Source organism: Elaeis guineensis, chromosome 13 (assembly GCF_000442705.2).
Source record: "Elaeis guineensis isolate ETL-2024a chromosome 13, EG11, whole genome shotgun sequence".
Classification (NCBI taxonomy): domain Eukaryota; kingdom Viridiplantae; phylum Streptophyta; class Magnoliopsida; order Arecales; family Arecaceae; genus Elaeis; species Elaeis guineensis.
In genome coordinates this window covers 59788011-59809675 of record NC_026005.2, presented here as the reverse complement: position 1 = coordinate 59809675, position 21665 = coordinate 59788011, and the positions used below count along the sequence as shown (strand labels likewise).

At 37.7% G+C, this 21665-nt stretch overlaps 1 non-coding gene across 1 annotated transcript; it reads right to left on the bottom strand.

Annotated features, from left to right (window-relative positions):
• Positions 1 to 1793: 1793 nt before the first annotated feature.
• LOC140853551 (small nucleolar RNA R71) lies at positions 1794 to 1899 on the bottom strand. Its single transcript, XR_012136621.1, has one exon. It is a non-coding gene; the product is annotated as a small nucleolar RNA R71 (small nucleolar RNA).
• Between the last annotated feature and the right edge of the window lie 19766 nt (positions 1900 to 21665).

Sequence of the window (21665 nt, the reverse complement as noted above, 5' to 3'; positions counted from 1 at the left end):
TGTTCTAAACTTTCCTGTATTTCTTTATATGCAATAAAGATTATGCTTTTTATTTAAATTGTCATGAGTTCTTTATTTGCACCCTTTCATATGCTTTTATTTATGCTTTCTTGTTAGATTAATATAAGGAACAACTTTTACTTTTCAGAGACGCGCTGTGATCTACGGATACGGGGCGTGCCGAGGAAAAAAGAGTTGTTTACCTAGTACTTTCTGGAGACGCGCCGTGATCTACGGGTACGGAGCGTGCCGAGAAAAGACATGTATTTTTCCTAAGATTTATCACATCTATTTAGTTAAAAAAGAGATACAACTCTGCTAGTGCAAATTAATTCAAAACTCCCGAGCTCTTTATTTTTTAATTACCTCAATTTTAAGATAATTTATTTTCTAAATCAAAAACAACGCTTCTTTCTTTTACCTTGCAATCTCAACTTAGCCCAAGGTCCCTGAGGATACGATCTCGACTCATCCTACCTACGTAGTAAGTAGAGTTATTTTTGGTGCTATCAACGACTACGCATCAAATTTTGGCGCTGTTACCGGGGATCTTGGCACGGTTGAATAAAAAAAAAAATTGAAAAAAAAAATTTTTTTTTTTTAAAAAAAAGAAGCCACTGACATTTCATAACACTTAACTAAAATAGCGTAACCTCAAATATAAAAATTTCTAACCTGATTGGACACCTTGTTTCCTTGCATTGCATCTCCATAATTAATCTTAAGGACAATAACCCATTAACCAGATAAGGTGGGGATTTGATCACCCTTTCTTGGCCCACAAATCACTCCCTTGCATTTGCATAACCTAGACCTTAATTTAAAATCAACTAGACGTCAGCCCTAGGAATTTCGAGCTCAATAGGATAAGAAAGCTCTAGAGTTGAACCGAGTGCGGATTAGTTAATTGCTCGGTGTCTAAGGCAAGTGGTTAAAGAAAATGGTTTTCAATTGGTTCCGTTGACTGACCTGGCCAACTCAGTTGGTGTCTAAGGAAAGCAACGAGCAGGAAACCTCCCACATCTTACACTTACCTGGCCGAGTCAGTTAGTCAGTCTTGAGCTTGGAGTGCTCAAAGGTGGTCTTGAAAGTTAGGAGCTGTCTAGATCTAAGTTAACCTTAGGATAGAGAGTTTATGATTGTTTAAGTTGATTGCAATTAACATCTAAACATTAATTAATTTCTTCCTTTTCATAGATTTAAGATTCTTAGGTTCTTCTCTTTAGATTTTCTTCATTCTTTTCTCACTTTATTATAAAAATATATATTATAAAAAAAAAAAATTTCTGTGTGTGCTCTACAGTATAATTGTAAGGTGTATGCTTGGCCGTAGATCGTTACGACCAGAAATCCAACCTTTTGATCCAGAAATAGAAAGAACCTTTAGAGCCAATAGACGTAAAAATATGGACCGAAATCAGGAGAATGATCCACCCAAGCAATTGAAGGAGTACTTTACTCCTTCCACATATACCTACTCTCCTTGTATTCAAGTGCCCCCTGTGGAGGCCACTCAATATGAAATTAAGTCCAGTATAATCCAAATATTACCTTCATTTTATGGACTTAGTAATGAGGACCCTTATAAACATCTTGAAGAATTTCTTGAAATATGCTCAACTGTCAAAATTCACAACTTCTCCGATGATGCTCTTAGGTTAAAATTATTTCCTTTTTCACTTAAGGACAAAGCCAAATACTGGCTACATACTTTGGATTCCATGACTATATCAACCTGGGACCAGCTGCAAGGAGAGTTTCTCAAGAAATATTTTTCTATAGGAAAAATGAATCAAATAAGAAAAGCTATAACTAGTTTTTCCCAATTAGATGGAGAAATATTTCATGAAACATGGGAAAGATTAAAGGACCTTATTAGAAAATGTCCCCACCATGCTGTACCCAAGTGGCAGTTAATCCAATTTTTTTATGATGGGCTCTCTGAAAGACATCGACAAATGGTCGATGCATCATGCGGTGGGACATTCATGTTGAAAAGTGAGGATGAGGCATGGCAACTGTTTGAAATTTTAAGTGAAAATTCATTACATCATATGTCTGCCTCTATTAGAGATAAATCCATGTTAAACCCAAAAAGAGATGGAATATATGAAGTAGGAAATGCCATAGATATCCATCAAAAGGTAGATGAACTGTCCCAAAAATTAGATCATCTTCTAAATACCGGACAATCCCCGATTCCACCTAATCCAATCCAAGAAGTTTGTGCATTGTGTGCAAGTCCGAACCATTTTGTTAGTGAATGCCCAGCCACACCTCAATTTTCTGAGTTTGTGCACGAGCAGGTTTAGCAAGCTCAAGTCCAACAAGCTCGCAGACCAGGAAACGATCCATATTCGAATACTTATAACCCCGGCTGGAGAAACCATCCAAATTTTTTTTGGAGACCACAACCAGTGGTTGGTCCTGCCACACCTCGACCTCAATATCAAGACCCAACATATGGGCATGGATCATACCATCAATTTCAAAATGTTCCTCAACCGTCTACTACTGGTCACAGCTCAGCTTTTGAGGAAAAAGTTCTGAAAGCACTAGAACGATTAGAAGTCAACACTCAGATCCTTAACTCCCACACACAATCCATTGCTAAGCTAGAGATCCAAATAGGTCAACTAGCGACTGCATTCAGTAGGAGGGAAGAAGGAAAATTATCTAGCCAATCCGAGAGCAATCCAAGAGGGCAATTTGTGATTGAGAGTTATAATACCCCAGAAGCTTTTTCTGAACATGTCAAATCAATCATGACTCTGAGAAGTGGGAAGGTCATTGAACACACTAGTAAAATCAATGAGACTGACCCTAAACCTCTAACCGAAGCCAAATCACCCAAAAACAAGGAGGACCTGAAAATAGAGAAGGAACCAACTGCACCGAAATTATCTTACTTGCCTAAAGCCCCATTTCTGGATGCCCTGAAAGCCCCTATTCCTGCAGATAAGAAGGAAGGAAAACTTGATGAGATGTTGGAATTGTTTAAGCAAGTCTAAATTAATCTTCTCCTTCTAGACGCAATCAAACAGGTCCCTGCTTATGCCAAATTTTTGAAGGATTTGTGCATCCAAAAACGTAAATCTAGATCACAAATCCCAAAGAAAATATGTCTCATTGAACAGGCTAGTTCTGTCTTCCAGCATGCCACTCCTCCGAAGCTTAAGGACCCAGGAGCCCCCATCATTTCCTATGTTATTGGAGATTATCACATTGAAAAAGCTCTTCTGGATTTAGGGGCAAGTGTGAATCTTTTACTTAGTTCGGTGTATGAACTTTTTAGATTCGGAGAACTGAAACCCACATCAGTCACATTACAGTTAGCCGATAGATCAATTAAGGAACCTCGTGGAATGCTTGAGGATGTCTTGGTTAAGGTAGATGAGTTTTACTTTTCAGTTGATTTTCTGGTTCTCGATATAGAATTAAGTGGCAATCCCAGACAAATTCCCATTATCTTAGGACGACCCTTCCTAGCTACGGCGAATGCATGCATCAATTGTAGGACAGGAGTCATGGACGTATCATTTGGGAATAAGAAACTGAGACTGAATGTGTTTGGTGCTTCCCAAGGACCATCAATGGATAGTTGCTTCGAAGTAGATACACTAAAAGACATTATAGAAGATGCAACACCCACAATTCTAGCACCTGACCCCTTAGATACTTGCTTGGCTCACTTTGGAGTGTATGACTTTAAGGGATATATGAAAGAAGTTAACATATTATTGGATACACCACATGATAAAACCACTCCTCCATGGACAATCAAGTATGAGCCATTGCTCATCTTTTATTGGTTTTATTGCATATGACGTCTGGCTGAAGACGTAAAACTTAGCGCTTTTTGGGAGGCAATCCAAATTTCTTCTATTTTGTTTTAACTGATCATCATTTTTTTTAAAGAATAAAGGATCACTCTGTATGGAAGAGTTTGTTAATAAACTTGACGTCTGGCTGAAGACATAAAACTTAGCGCTTGTTGGGAGGCAACCCAACGATTTCATATTTTTTTTTTTTTACTTTACCACAGCTGCAGAAATTTAGAACAAGAGCCTATTAATCAATGAAGCTATTTTCAACTTCCGAAGCAAAATTATCCCAGGTGCACTCTCTCCTGTTATTTTCTTTACTTTCCTACTCCATTGAGGACAATGTAGATTAAGTTGGAGGGGGGAAGGAAATTAATCAAATTCTCGAGTATGGTCAGAAATAATTAGTTTTGTGTATTCAAATTTTATTTTGATTAAGAGTCAATTAGGCATCCTAATAAATGAATGATTAACGGTCAAGATAATTTTAGAGATACTGAGGAATAAATTATTAAGAAAACCCAATGAATGATAGGGTTTAAACTAGACCAAATTTTAGGAGTGATTCTACAACGCTCTTCTTACTGATCTCAATAAAGAATCTGCTTCATGAGAAATTAGATGGAAAGATCGAGGTATGCAAAAATTCTCCTTAAAATTTACTTAAAAAAAAAAAAAAAAACAACATTGATTTCCTACTGAGTAACCGGGCCCTTTCGCCTAAGCGTTGTGGTTCGCGTAAAAAGGTAGGCAATGTTATATATTAAAAATAATAATAATAATAATAATAATAATATATATATATATATTAAGGGGACTAAATTGCAAGAAGATAATAAACCTCCTTCCCATTAAGTTAGAGGATTTAAAGAGTAAAGTGGGAAGTTGGTGAAAGAAAAGCTCTGAAATTTCTTTAGTTAATACTCAACCACTAATTGGGTCAAATTGATAATCCAATGAAATATCTCTTTAATGATCTGACCAAGTATCATCTACCTTTTGGGATGCCTAACCTAATTTTTGATTCAAAATCGAGTCGGTACACAATGCTGATATATCTATTTTACTCGAGGATGAGCAAAATTTAAGTTGGGGGGTGTGATAAACACTTAATTTAAGTATTTTAAATTAAAAAATTATATTTAATTTATCTTATTTATTAAGAATTTGATGTTTCTTTCTATGTTTTACAGGAAAGGTGATCGCCGATACAAAGAGTCTGATTCATAGATCAAAAAGACTCAAGTTTGAAGAAATTTAGACTTAAAATAAAATTAAAATAAAAGAAAGATGCATCCGGTATTATAGAAAATGAAGATACTATGCAAGGAATCCAAAAAGATATAGATGTCATTGTAAAGAAACAAAAGTTTCTTTTTGGTATGTGAAAAGGTTGGTTCACGTTGATTTTCCCTGGGCGCATGTTTCACATGAATTCAAAACAAAAGGAAGTGGCGTGCGTGAACGTCCGCACGTGGACGCGGGCAGGACGCGGCGTGGACGCGGGCAGGACGCGCGGTCGAGGGCGGACACGGTGAGGACGCGGGCACGGGTGCAGCATCGCGCGGGTGTGGGCTCACGTCAAACAAATGCTTATTAAAGGAAAAAAATTAATATTTAAAAATATTTTGAAAGATTTGTATTTTTTTAGTCCCACATCGGAAAATCATGTAAAACTCCTCCCTCCTAACACCTATAAAAAGGCTTTTGTACTTCCATTAGAGGGGGAGCCCAGAAATTCTTCTAGAGCCTTGCATAGAGGAATAGAAAGGGACTACTTCATGAACAGCTAGGCTAGCAGTCTCGGGAGTGGAGAAGAAATTTTGTAACGACACAGAGATAGTTTATTGTTCTAAACTTTCCTGTATTTCTTTATATGCAATAAAGATTATGCTTTTTATTTAAATTGTCATGAGTTCTTTATTTGCTCCCTTTCATATGCTTTTATTTATGCTTTCTTGTTACATTAATATAAAGAACAACTTTTACTTTCCGGAGACGCACCGTGATCTATGGATACGGGGCATGTCGAGAAAAAAAGAGTTGTTTACCTAGTACTTTCTGGAGATGCGTCGTGATCTATGGGTACGGAGCGTGCCAAGGAAAGACAGGTATTTTTCCTAAGATTAATCACATCTATTTAGTTAAAAAAGAGATACAACTCTGCTAGTGCAAATTAATTCAAAACTCCCGAGCTCTTTATTTTTTAATTACCTCAATTTTAAGATAATTTATTTTCTAAATCAAAAACAACGCTTCTTTCTTTTACCTTGCAATCTCAACTTAGCCCAAGGTCCCTGAGGATACGATCTCGACTCATCCTACCTATGTAGTGAGTAGAGTTATTTTTGGTGCTATCAACGACTACGCATCAACGCGCACATTAAATGCTAGGATATCTGAGGGCGATCGCGCGCAGAATTCAAGGGAGCAACTTCGGCTGTGAAAATTTCTCTATACTTCCTTCATTCGAAACTCAAACTCGAAAGTAGGGGGACTGATGTTGGGTATAAAATATCCCCCAGCCAAAATTTGTATCAGGAGTGGCCCTCCCAGGACTCTACCGACGTCCGACCTTGGGCGACATCTTTTCGATCCTCTCCGACAGTCGAGCTTCCGCAATGTTCTCAAGTTCTTCCGACGGATAAACTCCCGCAGCTCCATCCACAAGTGTCGATCGGATTCTCCCGATGGACGAACTCCTGCTGCATCTCCCGGGCTTCTCCAACGATAAGCTTCTTCAGTCGTCTATCAGGTTGCTCCAAGTGCTCTCTGGATTCCACTATCGGCTGACCTCCTACAATGGTCAACCGTTCTCCAGACCTCTTCCAGATCTTTTCCAACAGGATTCGATCGACTCCAATCCGAATTTCTTCCAGAACTTCGTTAGTGGCCGAACTTTCCCAACAGCAGATCTCCATGACGGACGGACTCCATCCAAGTTTCTACGACGGTCGACCGCCTTCCAAATTTCGTCCGAGCTCCTACGGGAGCCAGACTTCTGCCCCGAACTCCGACTGCAGGTAGACTTCGTCCGAGCTCCTACGAAAGTCGGACTTCTGCCCTGAGCTCCTATTGCAGGTAGATCTCATCCAAACTCTTACAAGGGCCAGACTCCGAGCCCCCATCACAAGCGATCTACTCCGAGCTTCTATTACAAGCGATCTACTCCGAGCTTCTACTACAAGCGATCTACTCCGAGCTACTACTACAAGCGGTCTACTTCAAATTTCTGCTACGAGCGGTCCACGTCAGATTTCTACTGTAAGCCTCCTTCCGAGCTTCTATTGTGAACGAATTTCTTCCAGACTTCTATTGCAGGCAGGCTTCGACCGAGCTTCTTCAATAAATGATCTCCATCCGAACTTCTACGGGAACCAGACTCCGACCGAACTTCTGTAGTGGACAGATTTCGGACAAACTCCTATGACACACGGGCTCCAGCAGCCGGACCCCTCCAGCGGGTGAACCTCTCCAGCACCATTCGACATCCACTGTCGGTCGATCTTCTGTCGGATTCTATATGAAATCGAACTTCATCCACAGAAAATCTCTGACCGAGCTTCGGCCGACAGGCCTGGACTCCCTGGCAGGCCACAGTAATGGCCATGACTCTGCTCCACTTTTTGTAACGGATCCCGTGCGGCTCCATCATGCTTTGGCAAGTCACGACAACGGACATCACTCCACTCTCCACAACAGGCTCCACGTGGCAGGCCACGACGATGGCCACGACTCCACTCCATTACTCTCCACAACAAACTCCTCATGGCCCCGAATGGCCCACTACCAAGCGGTTACAGACGTCGCTATCAATCTGTTGCGCCCTCCACCTATAAAAAAAAGACTCTCAAATACGTTATTCTCTAAGCTCTAATCTCTATCTCAAAACTCTGCTAAAATTTTCGTTCGAGCACTCCATTCTTGTTGAGGCAGAGAACTGACTTAAGCGTCAGAGGATCTTGCCGAAGCACTCCCAACTCTGATTTAGACTTTCTTTGCAGGTCCCGACGGTGACCGCGACTCCCTCGACTCCAGCTTCTCCGACGTCGGTGGATTTTTGCACCAACAGCTTCCATTCTTGACACCTAGTGCAATACATATTTATATATACAAATTACTTGTCCAACAAGAATTAGAACATAACTCCTAGCCAAAATAGGTATCCTAACAGACTACTAAACTAATTTAAAAAGTAAGCAAAACTAATAAATATGAAAATAAGTTTCATCTGGTTTATTTTCTAATGTTCGCCGGTGTATTTATTCTAGATTGGTATAATAAATCCATTAAAAAAAAAAGAAGAAATCTAATACTAGAATATACGGAATCCTATCATCTACTAGCATTAAAACAAGGCTATAAAGATTATGGTACTCCTCTAGCACTACAATCTCAAGGGTGCCCACCTCTTACATTGCACGGTGGTCACTATTGTCGGGGTCTCAATTTATCCCAATAAGTGTGAAGGCAGCTTAAGTCAACGCCCTCTTCACTACCTCTGCTTGAACCCCTCTCAAATCGAGCAATTGATAATCATTTTTTCCAAAGCTAGATCCAATGCTTAGGTCCAAAGAAGCAAGTCATCTTGGATTTGTGTTAGATGCCTTAGGAAGAAAGTAGGAGCTAATGAAGTGATGTTCGGGAAAGGAAAAGAAGTTAGGCTTTCATTATCCTCTTTCGGTGGTTATGGAGGTGGTTCGGGGCCTCCATGGACCTCGATCCCATGGATTTAAGTAAAAAAAAAAAAGAAGATGATGGATGTCAAGGTCACTCAAGACTCACCTAAAAAGGAGGCTTCGGCCTCATCGCCTCATCAATTTGATGGTTGTTCTAGTTCAATTGCTATGCACCATAGTCGATCATGGTGCAATTTATGTAAGGCAACTATTATTTTTCATTAGGACATGCCTCGGCCATCAATGGAGGATAAACCTACCCTCTAAGAGCATTTTAAAGAGGTAGTAGCATCGAGCCCACTGCCTACCCCAATGGTGGTGACAGCCTCCTGTTGGGAATAGTGTCCCAAAGCCAATCATCAGCCTGTTGACGGTTGTGCTCATTTTTGTATATGTACATGAATTATGAATTAATAAAAATTATTTTGGTATTTTTCATCACAAAATATTTCATTTTCTAATGAACTCCTATGTTGTGGTGAAGTCCTTAGGACTATTTAGACTCGACAAAGAAAAATTTATCGTTTAGTCCTTAAATCTGTTCGCGACCAAATGATACGTTGTTACCAAAGACGACAACGTTTATCAAGTATAGATTGTTGTATGCCATATAGGTTGGTTGTCCTCTTAACCAATGAGTGTGGAGACACTGTTATGGCATACAGGTGAGATGTAAGGGTACATCTGCACTGAACGTGATCGACTCCGGAGCTATTTCTGCTGTCAAGATTTGTTTCAATGAAATATGAGTATAAATGTTCCTCCGATCTGAGACCGCCACGGTGACTTGCAAGCAACTCACTGCACTTAGGCACTGGACTACCTGAATTTCTAATTCAGTGACGGAAGGCTGCTGGGTGTAGTCAAGTACTTGACTTGTCGGTGCGTGTGTCAAGATGGGATTGACCACTCCAGTTTAGGAGCTGTGTACAGTCGTATTTCAATTTAGCAAAACCTTGGTCAGGGTAGTCCTTGTGAGGAGTCACAAGACTTTGAGTTGAGCACGATTCGGATGATCTAATCAGGGTTGACAGTTTAACCCTGAGTCATCATAAACACAGAGGTCAAAAGGATGAATTATACAGTAACCATATTCATGTAGGTTCTGAGTGTTGCGATTGTGACTATTCGACCTATCCGATCATCGGGTACCATTGCTAGATGGTCACTTCGATTAGTACAGAAATTGGTTCCTGTGCTACCGGCTTAGGTTCGAACCTGCGGGATCACACACATTAAAGGTTTCTATCTGATCTGATGGCTGATGAGGAGTTCTAATGCTCATGGACTATGAGTCCTACATGTTTGAAACTCTGTGATCGAGAATCAAGATTCTCTGATCATGAGTCCCACATATTTTGGGTACCGGGGTCAAGAGTCCCACTGGTTTGGGACTCTTCAATCAGGGTTACATGTCGATGAATTCTGATGCCCGATTACCCATCGAATTTGGATTCAATATTTATGAGAGATTTAATTAGTAATTTGATCACTAATTAACTCAATTTGATTGAGTAATTATTTTTGGATCAAATTCAATTGAATTGGATTTGACCCGATTAGGTTAAGAGTTGACCTAATCGTCGAGATGGTTTGGTCCTTGATTTGATCAGGGGTTGGGCTTAATCAATTCTTGATTTGATTAGGATTTTATTGAGTCTAATTAAGCCTAATTTAGTTAGGTTTAAATTAGTCTAATTGGGCCTAACTTATTTGGTTCAATTAGGTTGGTTTAAATAATGAAACCACCTTGACCCATTCTCCCTGCGCCACCTCACTTCCACTGCGCCCATTTGAATTCACGAGAAGAAAATTCTCATGCATTTTTCCTCACGCAAAGCCCTCCTCATGCCCTACTTTAATGCATCAAATGAGTGGATAAGGATGATTGGTTGGCCATTCAAATTCAAAACAAAGTTTGAATTTGAATGAGCAACCAATCTTGGCGCCTTGACCTTATCCTCTTTTAACGTCCCATTTATTACACGAGAAAATATTTCTTATGAAATCACTCACACACAAATTAAGCCATGCCCTCCTCTTCTCATGCCCTTAGTGGATAGGAATAAATTGATTTTTATTTGAATTTAAAATTTAATTTGAATTCAAATGTGCAATTACTCATCTTTATCCTCTCACGTGGATAAGACGTTTGACATTATTTTAAAAGGAGGAGAAGAGTGGGGCATGTGCAAGAAAAATTTTGGAGAGAAAATTTGGGTGTGAGGAATCCTTGTGTATGAGGTGAAGGTCCATATCCTTCCGAGAGAAAAAAAAAGAAAAGAAAGAAAAAAAGTGGGCATGGTTTCAGTGAGTTCCCCAGGGTTTCAGCCTGGGGTTCGGGAAGTGAGAAGGTGAGCTACTAGTATCGTGAGCCCACCAAATTTTAGGAAGATCTTCATCATCCTCTCAAGCATATTTGCTGATGATCCAGAGCATCCAAAGAATCGACAGACATCGATCGAAGGAGTTCGATCAGCATCGACCGTCGGAAGGACTCTACAACGAGCTAGCACTCGTGAGGAGTTGATCAGATGGAAAACTTCATGTGAATGATCCACAGAGACTAGACACGCTGTGTGGCTGTATCGCGATGATCAGACTCTTCCAACGTTGATCAGATTGCGACGATCTACTATCCGCATAAAGATATTATGTTCTGAACACATTACAGTAAAGTGTTTATTGTTCAAATTTGAATTTTAAATTTAAATGCATGCATGCTATATATCATATTTAGATCCTAGTGTAGGATAAATTTATGTTAATTAATTAGATTAATTAATATTTTTTCACTATAAAATCATAATTTTAAAAAAGTTTTAAAAATACTATTTTACCCCTGCACTGAATTTCGTCACAAATGGTATCAGAGCAAGGTTCTAAGATATGATATATATATTTGCATGCATAGATTAAGTTATAATCTAAAAGTTTAAATTTAAAATTTAAAATTTAAAATTTAAATTTTTAAAAGTTGTTCAAAATTTAAAATTCAAAAATTTGAAATTCAAAATTTAAAATTTAAAATTTGAAATTCAAAATTCAAAATTTAAAAATTTAAAATTCAAAATTTAAAATTTAAAATTTAAAATTTGATAGAAATTTCAAATTCAAAATTCAAAATTCAAAATTTTGAAATTTGAAATTTATTTGAAATTTAAAATTCAAAATTTAAAATTTAAATTTTAAAATTGGTATATTTAGATATACTTGATTCAAGTAGCAAGTAATCGAATTGGATTGGTTGCCATGACCGTCCGGTCATAGGAGAAAAGTAGGGTTTAAAGGTCCTCTCCTCCCATTCGATGGGGTCTCCTATGGCGGTAGGGGTGCCGCTGTAATTATATCCCATGCAGATGAAGCAGCGAAAGAAATTAATTGTATAGGTTCAATTATAAAATTTATCATAAATATATTAGATTAGATCTAAAAAAATATTCATGATTTATTTTGATTGAGTTATTTTCTGTTATGTAATTAGCAATAGGATTGCTATTTATGAAATGTGCAGATTGCTATTTATGAAATGAGTCAACATATTTGGTGAACAGAAAATAAAACCTTTCAAATTTGAAAATTATTTTCAAAATATCAAACCCTGACCCATTAGTCCAAATACTAAATTAAAAGAATTAAGTGTTGTCTAGTAGGTCTAGAATTGTGAATTAAGATCTAAGACAATTGCATAAACTTGTGGATCAATGGGTTAGATAGATTAGGTCCATAATTGAGTTAGACCTAAGGTTAGCTTAAAGAAATAGACTAAATTAGAGTAATTGATCAAATCTAATCAAAAGTTGAATTAGATTAGGTCAAGAATACTCTAGACTCAACTCCAATAGTTGTAGTTGAATGGGTCCATGTCTTTAATTAGACCAAGATAGACTTAATTCATGGCTACGCGGTGGAACCCAATTTACTAAGTTGATCAAATTAAAACTAATGAACCGGTTGGTGTCTAAGGTAAGTTTGGCAGTTTGACCAGTGGTTTTTAAGCGGGAGCTACTCGCAGTGATTCGATCTCTGACGAGTTAATGGCATATCCCCACCACTGATCTCACTTACCTGGCCAACCTAGTGAATTAGGTTTTGATTAGATCACTTGATGATTAGGGCTCACCCATGTCATTAGGTAAATCAGTTTGACTGATTTAGGTGCTCCTAATGCTGGCTTAATTTAATCCTTTTTAATCTGACTTGGTGAAGTCAGTGGGAGGATTGAAATTGGCTGGTAATTTATCTTCTCATCTATTCTTTAATAAAATCCTCAAAAATTATTAGGTCCTAAAAATGATTAAGTTATATTGATAACTAAGTCATAGCCTCCCATTAAGTGAGTGATAATGAGTCCATTAGTTTAATAATCATTGGAGGCCCAAAGGCCTGGTGCTTATTGACTAATGGAATTATCATTCATAATATGATAATTTGGTTTGAGTCTTTCTGATGGTGGTCAGGTTGGCCGGCCAAAGTCGGGCCTGATCATTTATTGGTCTGATTCATCAAATCAAATCATGTTAATGGTTAGACCTAACCAGATCTTTTCAGTGGAGGCCAAAGCCTACTGATTAGGTTCTGAGGCAAAATCAATTATTAGAAGTTGTTTAGAGAAACAACTGGTTATGAACCTACCCATAGATACACATGGATTGACCAACCAAAGTTGGGCTCGTGTGTAGTCTGTGTGGATTCTAGTACCCACTAAGAAATTAAAGTAATTCCTCGAATTGGAGGTTGAGGCTACCAATTCGTAAAAATAATGAAAGAAACTTTAGACTAAAGTCCAAGTCTTTAGTATTAATAATTTATGTACTAATATAGGTCTGGTTTTTTTTTATGCAGCTATGGCCACTACCCTATCGCTCCGATCATTATTTGATAATGACAAGCTCATGGGATCTAATTTCGATAGCTGGTATCGAAAATTAAAAATTGTTCTTGAGCATGAGCGGATTCTTTATGTAGTAACGGATCCGGCACCTGAGGAGCCAGTCCTGAACGCTAGAGGGACAGTCCGAGACACTTACCAGAAGTGGCTCAATGACCGCACCACTGTCCGGTGCATAATGCTGGCGGCAATGAATGATGAGTTCAGCCGTAGGTTTGAGAACGCCCAGCCACAGGAGATGCTTCAAATGTTGAACGACTCTTTTGGCATGCCTGACGACGTTGAAAGGCACAAAACTAGTTGTGCCATTTTCAATGCTCGGATGAGGGATGGAGCCTCAGTCACTGATCATGTACTATACATGATCGAAATGATTGAGCGCCTAAGTAAACTGGATTTTCTCCTGCACGAGCAGCTCGGTAAGGATGCGATCCTTAATTCTCTGCCCAAGTCCTTCCTTCCCTTTCTTACTCATTTTCGAATGACAAAGCCTACAGTGAACTACCATGGCTTGTTGGGGTTGCTGCAGAATTTTGAGAAGGATCACCAGCTCCATAAGGAGTCGGTGAATGTTGTGGGAGGGTCTTCTTCTAGTCGTCGACCTTTTAAGAAAGGGAAGAAGAATAAGAAGAAGAAGAATAAGAAGGTGTAGCTGCATGCTGGGATGTCTGCACAGGGTCAGACCAAGAAGCACAAGCCCGACCAGAGCCAGGCGGAGTGCTTCTTTTGTAAGAAGCAGGGGCACTGGAAGAGGAACTGTCGTCTATACATTGTCTTACTGGACCCGAACAGGCTAAAGAAGAAGCAAGGTACTTATATGATAACACCTTACAACTTTTCCATTTGTGATACTGCTGCCTGGGTATTGGATACTGGAAGCCCTTATCATATTTGCAATTCGATGTAGGGTCTGCAGGTCAGTAGGAGATTTGATGAAGGTGAGAGGTTCCTGAATGTTGGAGATGGAAGCAAAGTTTCAGTTCTAGCATTAGGAATCATGAACCTTGTAATCAATTCTCGAAATATAATTCTGAGTGAATATCACTATTGTCCAAGCTTTTTATTAAATATTATTTCTGTAGGCTTTTTGGCCATGAACGGTTATCAATTTTTAATAAAAAAAATGTTTGGAATATCATTTTGAATGGTGTTACAATGTTTGTTGGACAACTTAATAATGGAATTTACTTTCTATCACAACCTGTTAATGTGGTTCAAACCTCCGGTAAATGCCCTAGAATAGATAATATGTCAGAAGTCTACCTTTGGCACTGTAGGCTAGGTCATATCAATAAGAACAGGATAAACAGGTTGGCTCAAGAAGAAATTCTTGAAGTAGGTGATTGTGAATCACTTCCAACCTGTAAGTCCTGTCTTCTTGGTAAAATGACCAAGTCACCTTTTACTGGAAAAGGTGAGCGAGCCAGTGAACTCTTGGCTCTGGTACATTCTGATGTATGTGGACCCATGAGCTCAAGTGCAAGAGGTGAATATTTCTACTTCATAACCTTCACAGACGACCTATCAAGGTATAGGTATGTCTATTTAATGAAGCATAAGTCGGAGTCGTTTGAAATATTCAAACTATTCCGAAATGAGATAGAAAAATAAACTTGAAAGTGTATTAAAACTCTTCGATCTGATCGAAGAGGTGAATACATTTCCAATGATTTTCTGACATATCTTGGGGAGAATGAGATTCTCTCTCAGTGGACACCTCTTGGAACACCACAGCATAATGGTGTGTCTGAAAGGAGGAATCGGACCTTGTTGGATATGGTTCGATCCATGATGGGGTTTGCTGGTCTGTCGATCTCCTTTTGGGGATATGCACTCAAATAGGCTTGTTACCTTCTAAATAGGGTTTCGAGTAAGTCTGTAACCAAAATACCATATAAAATATGGATAGGACGTAAGCCAGTACTCTCGCACCTTAGGGTTTGGGGTGTCCGACTTATGTTAAACGTTTAATTACGTACAAGCTTGGACCTAGGTCTGACAAGTGTAATTTTATAGGATATCCAAAAGAGACCAAAAGATATTACTTCTACCTAGCTGATGAGCAAAAAGTGTTTGTCAGCCTTAAGACAATCTTTTTGGAAAGAAAGTTCCTTGGTGAAGGGATTGTTGCCTCTAAGATCGAACTTGATGAAATTCGACAAGTGAAAAATCCAACGCAAGTTGCTGAACCTAAATCGGATTTGATTAGATCAGATCCGGAGCTCATTGTTCAAGCACCCTTAAGGCGATCAGATCCGGAGCCCATTGTTCAAGCACCCTTAAATAAAAGAAAGTGTCTCGGATTTTTGAATCCGTCCTTAATTATAGATGGGTATTTTAATCAAAACAATATAAATCACTACAAACTATAAATCGTAGTGATAATAAGAAGATAAATCTATGATCTTATTCTTAACATAGCTTATCTCACTGAGCATGAATTGAATCTTTGGATCATAACTCATCTCTATGTAGTCATAAACTATTTGAGATTAAGTACCATAAAACAAAAAAAAATACTACTTGAATATATAAATAAAATTATAAAAATTATTTATGTTTGCCAAATATTCAATATTTATCAAACAGAAAGCAGCTTTACAACATTCAAATAGTTGATTGCATAATAAAAGAAAATATAATAATAAGAATAAAATATAAAATATAAATATGAATTTAAGGACTTCATCTACTCATCTGAAGATGAAGGATTTAATTGCTCATGAGTTGGATCTCACTCACCATCAACAGCTCCATCTTCTTTGCATATTGGAAAAAAAGTTAAAGAAGAAGAAGATGCAGAATCTCCTTATGCCGCCAAAGACTCTCTCCCAAAATTCCAACACCTGACAACCTTCCTCTCTTCCTCTCTCTTTTTCTCCAATTTTTCCATACTTTTTCTCTCAATTTTGCTCTCCTTTTTCTCTCCACCCCACACCCCTTTTTATAGCCTTCAAAACCTCCTAAGAGTCTTAGTCATCCAAGTCTCCTAAACCTTCACATCTGTCTCTTTTTTTTCTTTTTATTTTCTTTTAAAACCCTAAACATCTCTATCTCATCCCAGCATGTTTGAACTGCACCTTAGGCTGCACAAACTTGCTCTCGCATGAAGTGAACCATGCCTGCTTTGCGTGATCGCACCCATGCGCATGCATGACCATGCTTGTGCCTGCTTGCATCAACCATGACCGCACCCATCTATTAGGACCATGCTTGAATCGCCTTCATGCCTGCACACCCGTGTGAAGCCCTATGAGCCATGTGGATGGACTGTGGCTACTGTTGTCGTACACCATGCGTAGACTGTGCAGTTTTGTGACCTCACTCCCCTATCCACCGTACGTGGACCACGTGGCCTTATCTATGCTCCGTACATATGGACCACATACTCTTATTGTGTGCCGCATGTGAGCCTTCCTTTGGGTGTGGGCCATGCTGTTGTTGAACTTTTGGGCCGTGTGCTCATTTTTGTGACTGAAAACTTGGCTTGGTGATCGTGCAAGTGTGTGTGATGGGCTGATAGCATATATTCATTGAAAATGGTTGGTTTGTGAATAATTCTCCATGATTAATATTTTCTGAATAAGAAAATAAGAAGCATCAAATACTAAATAATAGAGATTAAATAGCATAGGTTTGAATACTTCTTATGTCATATTGTTGCACTGATCAGGATTTCTAGGTTATCGATTCTGAGGAGGAGTTTTGGATCATCAGCATCGAGGTAGGGTTCTGGACTATAACTGACCTCTTGCTAGATCTCCTTGGATTAGGGAGAGCTTCAGGTCTTCCTTCTTTTCCTCGATCAGGACATCAACCGAGATCTCTTGCTTTTCGAAGGCTTCTTTGGCTCAAGCATATTTTTTAGTCCGATCTAGAATCTCGATGGAGTCATTCAAATTTTTTTTCTCTAGAAAGAAGAGGAGAGAGTTCTTTTGAAGTCTACCTTTCAGGATGGTCATTGCGGCCGATTGGTCCAAATCACGTACTTTCAGAATGGCTACATTAAAATAGCTCACATAGGCTCAGAGGGATTCTCCTTTCCTCGGTTTGATGTTCACCAAGGAATCAGATTTTCGGTATTATCTCTTGCTACTAATGAAGTGGGCTATGAATGACCAACTCAACTGACCGAATGAATGAATGGACCTTGACTTCAAACTTGAATACCAATTCCAAGCTGCCTTTTTAAGTGTTAAGGGGAAGGCTCAGCATAGAATTTCATTGTTTACTTCATTAAGGAGCATGAGAGCCTTGGAGCTCTCCAGATGATCCATTGGATCGGTTGAACCATCGTAGTTCTCCAACTATGGCATTTTGAAATTGGTGGGCAGTGGCTCCTACATGATCCTATTGCTAAAGGGAGGATCTATATAGAAGTTGGCCCGATCATCTCAGTCCACAGTTTAATGTAGTGTCTCAATTCGTTGGTTCATCTCTTGAAGTTTGTGGTTAACATTAGCATCACAGGCCATGTAAACCTCTGTGTGGCATGATAGAGATCGGCCCAGGGTAGATCCCTTACTAGAGTGAGGGGTGGGAGAGCATCTTTTCCATTTGAAACTCCTAGGTTGACTCAATCGCATCTGCCTTCCCCACTCAAAAGGCTAAGGTGGTTGCTGCTGAGACACCTCTTGTGTAAGGTTTGGCTGCTGCATGGCATGGACTACTGTGGTCAATACTGGCATCTGAGTGAGCAGTATACTGAATTGATCTTGGTTCCACCCTGCAATCGATTGAGACGGCTGTGGAGGTAGATCCAACTGCTATGTCGGGGCATGGTTTTTGATCGAATTTCATTTGGTTGGCCCATTGTGGCATTGGAACATCGTGATGACGTTCTACGTAGGGCATTGTTGCCAATCTTGTACTCCTTCCTGAAAGTGGTCTGAACCCTTCCTCTAGTGTCAACCTATTACTGTAGATTTCTGACTCGAGTCAGTCTGGCTAGAGCTAGGTGGTGATTGTAGGATGGTGATGGTAAAACAGTGACGGTAGGACTTGCAAAATAAGTCACTAATTAGAGTTGACTTTGATGGAGACCCTCCGATGCTTAAGTCAGAAGTCTGGAATAGATTGGAAGGAGCGCATGAGAGAGAGAGATTGCATACCTTGTGGTCCCCTGGTTGCCTCTACTTATAAAGGTGAGAGCTGTAAGAGGGAAGAGTTGTTTGAGGCCATCCTGGCTGCTTCGATCATGCTACTCTAGGATCTTTGGTCTGATCATCTAGGATTGGACAATTATTGTTGCCTTATTTGCTTTGTAGCCAGCTATTCCCAACGGTCGTCTGGTTTGCAAAGATGCACGGGATCTCCTAACCATCCCTTTCGAATATATGAATTGAGGCTAATTGATGCTCTCTGGGATTAATGGAAGTTGGGCTCAGTTGAGGTATGGGCCGATGGCCAACCACGGGTTGATTGTGATCGAGATCAACTGATATCTTCGGTTCGGGTAGTAAAGATCTATCAGTCACAAGAAGAAAATTTTTTTTCACAAATCAAACGAGTCTTAGGTTTGGGCTCGCCGTTGAGATGACTGATATCTGGGCCATTAGCATCGCTCTTCTATAAACATTTAGGTCACTAAAATCTATCATCTGGAGACTCGGAGGCCACAAAATTGGGTCTCGACAAGTTCCCCAGCCGTTCTCCATAGTAGTGAGAGACAACCAGAGCTAGGGTTTCGATGAAGACAGTGGCCATGGATGGCACCCTCACAAGTGCAGCCTCCATCGCATATCAGAAGCAAAAGATAGAATAGTACAAGTTCATTCTTGTCTCCATCCTTTGCTTTGCTCCCACCGACATATCTCAGGCCAAGCGCTTCATCGATCATAGCATCACCCCCTCTCAATCCTCCTAAATTAGGGTTTTGTTCTCCTTGTCTACTTCTCTGTGGTTTTGATCGGTTTCTTCCTTTATTTGTCACATGGTAGTGATCTTGGATGCTATTCCTCTGGTGGTCTTGAGGCAGTTGCTTCAAACATTCACGCAGGAGCTGGAAAAGCTGGAGCCCGACCTCTAGAAGGAGATTGCCTACTATGCCCTAACTTAGATGCAGCGCACAGCTATCGCTTTTAAAGAATAGATCTTTTTCTTTAGGGACCATTGGTTTGAGGGTAAAAAATTTATCCATGAATCTATATTTTTCTGAAAAAATATTTTTTAGATAATATTTAGATAAAAAAATAATTTATTCGTATACTTTTATGCATTAAAAAATGACTCAAAAATCAATCACTCATGTTCTTTTGTATTACTAGTTTTCTAGATAAGTTGCTAAGATCTATACATATTTTTATAATATCTTTTATTATATAAATATTATTATATATAATAGTATAATATAATATAATACAATATAATATGATATTTTATTATTATAATAAATTATAATATTATATTATATTATTTTAATATCTTATATTAATGATTATTATATTATATTATATTAACATCTTATATTAATATAATAATATAATATATAATAATATCTTATAATATATTATATTATTTTAATATCTTATATTAATATAATATAGTATCATATATAATATAATATTATTATATGAAATAATATAGTATAATATATTATATTATATTATATTAATATATATTATTGTTTATAAAATATATTATATTATATATTATTATTATAATATTATATAAATATTATTATATATATAATAATATATTATTATATTATTATATTAATATATATAATAATATAATATAATATAATTAAAGTATTATATTATTTTAATATATTATAATATAATATTCTATATTATTATATAAAAATATAATATAATATATTAATATTAATATAATATAATGTAATATAATATAATATGATATGATATGATATATTATATCATATCATATTATATTAAATTATATTATTATTATAAGATTAAAGATATATTAAGTAAAGAAATTATTTTTTTGATTGACGAAAAAATGATTTAGTCACCTCCTCGGTAGATAAGATTTTCTCTCATTTCATGATAAATAGTATCCATAGGAAAGTAACTTACTCACCTTGAAAAGTATAAAAATCTGGATAAGTTGGTCAATGAGAAAGTTGATCAACTTTTTCTTGTTATTTATCCACAAAAAAATAAGCCTTACATCTTAGTTGAGAGAGAAGAATACAAGAGAAAAAAAAAGAATGAGAGGGAAAGTTAATATTTTTTCTTAATTGAAAGTTTTTTTATAAAAGAAAATGAATGAAATGGAGAGAAATGGAGGGAATACAACTTTTTTCTCCAAATCGAGTGAATTTGGCGAGAAAAAAATTAAAAGTAAGTAAATTTTTTATAATTTTCATCTTACCCCTTTAATAATATAAAATAAAATTATTGTTACATCTCAATCCAAAGGCTTATTTCAACCGTCCCACCTAAACCTCTTATCCGATTGAGACTCTTATGGATAGAAAAACTCAATGAAAACAAAAAGAAAGATGGAAAAAATTAAAGGATAAAATCTTTTCTTTATTTTTTGCTTAGATTTGTTAGGTTCTTTCAAGGGTATAATATAAAAAAAGGTTGTAACATTTTCTTTCTTTTTATTTTTTCTTTGCTTCCAATCAAGAAAGAAAGAAATTATTTTTTTTTCTTTCTCTAAAATCTCAATTAAGAGGAAAGAAATATTTTTTTTTATTTTCTTTTCTCTCCTTACTAATATTTTTTTTTCTTCTCCAAACTCCTAACCAAAACATTAATGTCATAACGCTTTTCCTGATATTTTTCATTATGCCGGGCTCATTAAAGCTAGAATGAGGCACTCAAGAAGGGGTAAAAAGTGGTGATTAAAATGAGATTGGGAACCCCATGTTTATTAATTAGATATAATGCTGGAATTCTCGCGAAACATGGGTCTCCCCTCCACAAACCCCCCCCCCCCAACTTCCATTTAAAGTTTTATGTCAGCATTTTGACAGTGAAGTTTCTTTATTCGTGCGTGCAAGCAGATGAGAGATATACGCTTATCAGTGCAAATTTTATAAATGGTAAAATGTTGAACATAAACTGCCTTGTGGCCCTTGATGGTACAACTCAATCTTATTAGCATATTTCTAAGTTTGATGTTTGCACGACAGAGTCCATGAGAAGCCACCTAAAGGCATTGCTTTGGAAGAAAAAAGTATAGATTTGATCCCGTAAAGCAACTCTTTTGAATAGCTCTGTAGGAATGTCCACCCCTCCCCCTCCTTGTATTAGGCTTCTTCATTTGCATCTATGATCTTAAGGAATATGATTATTA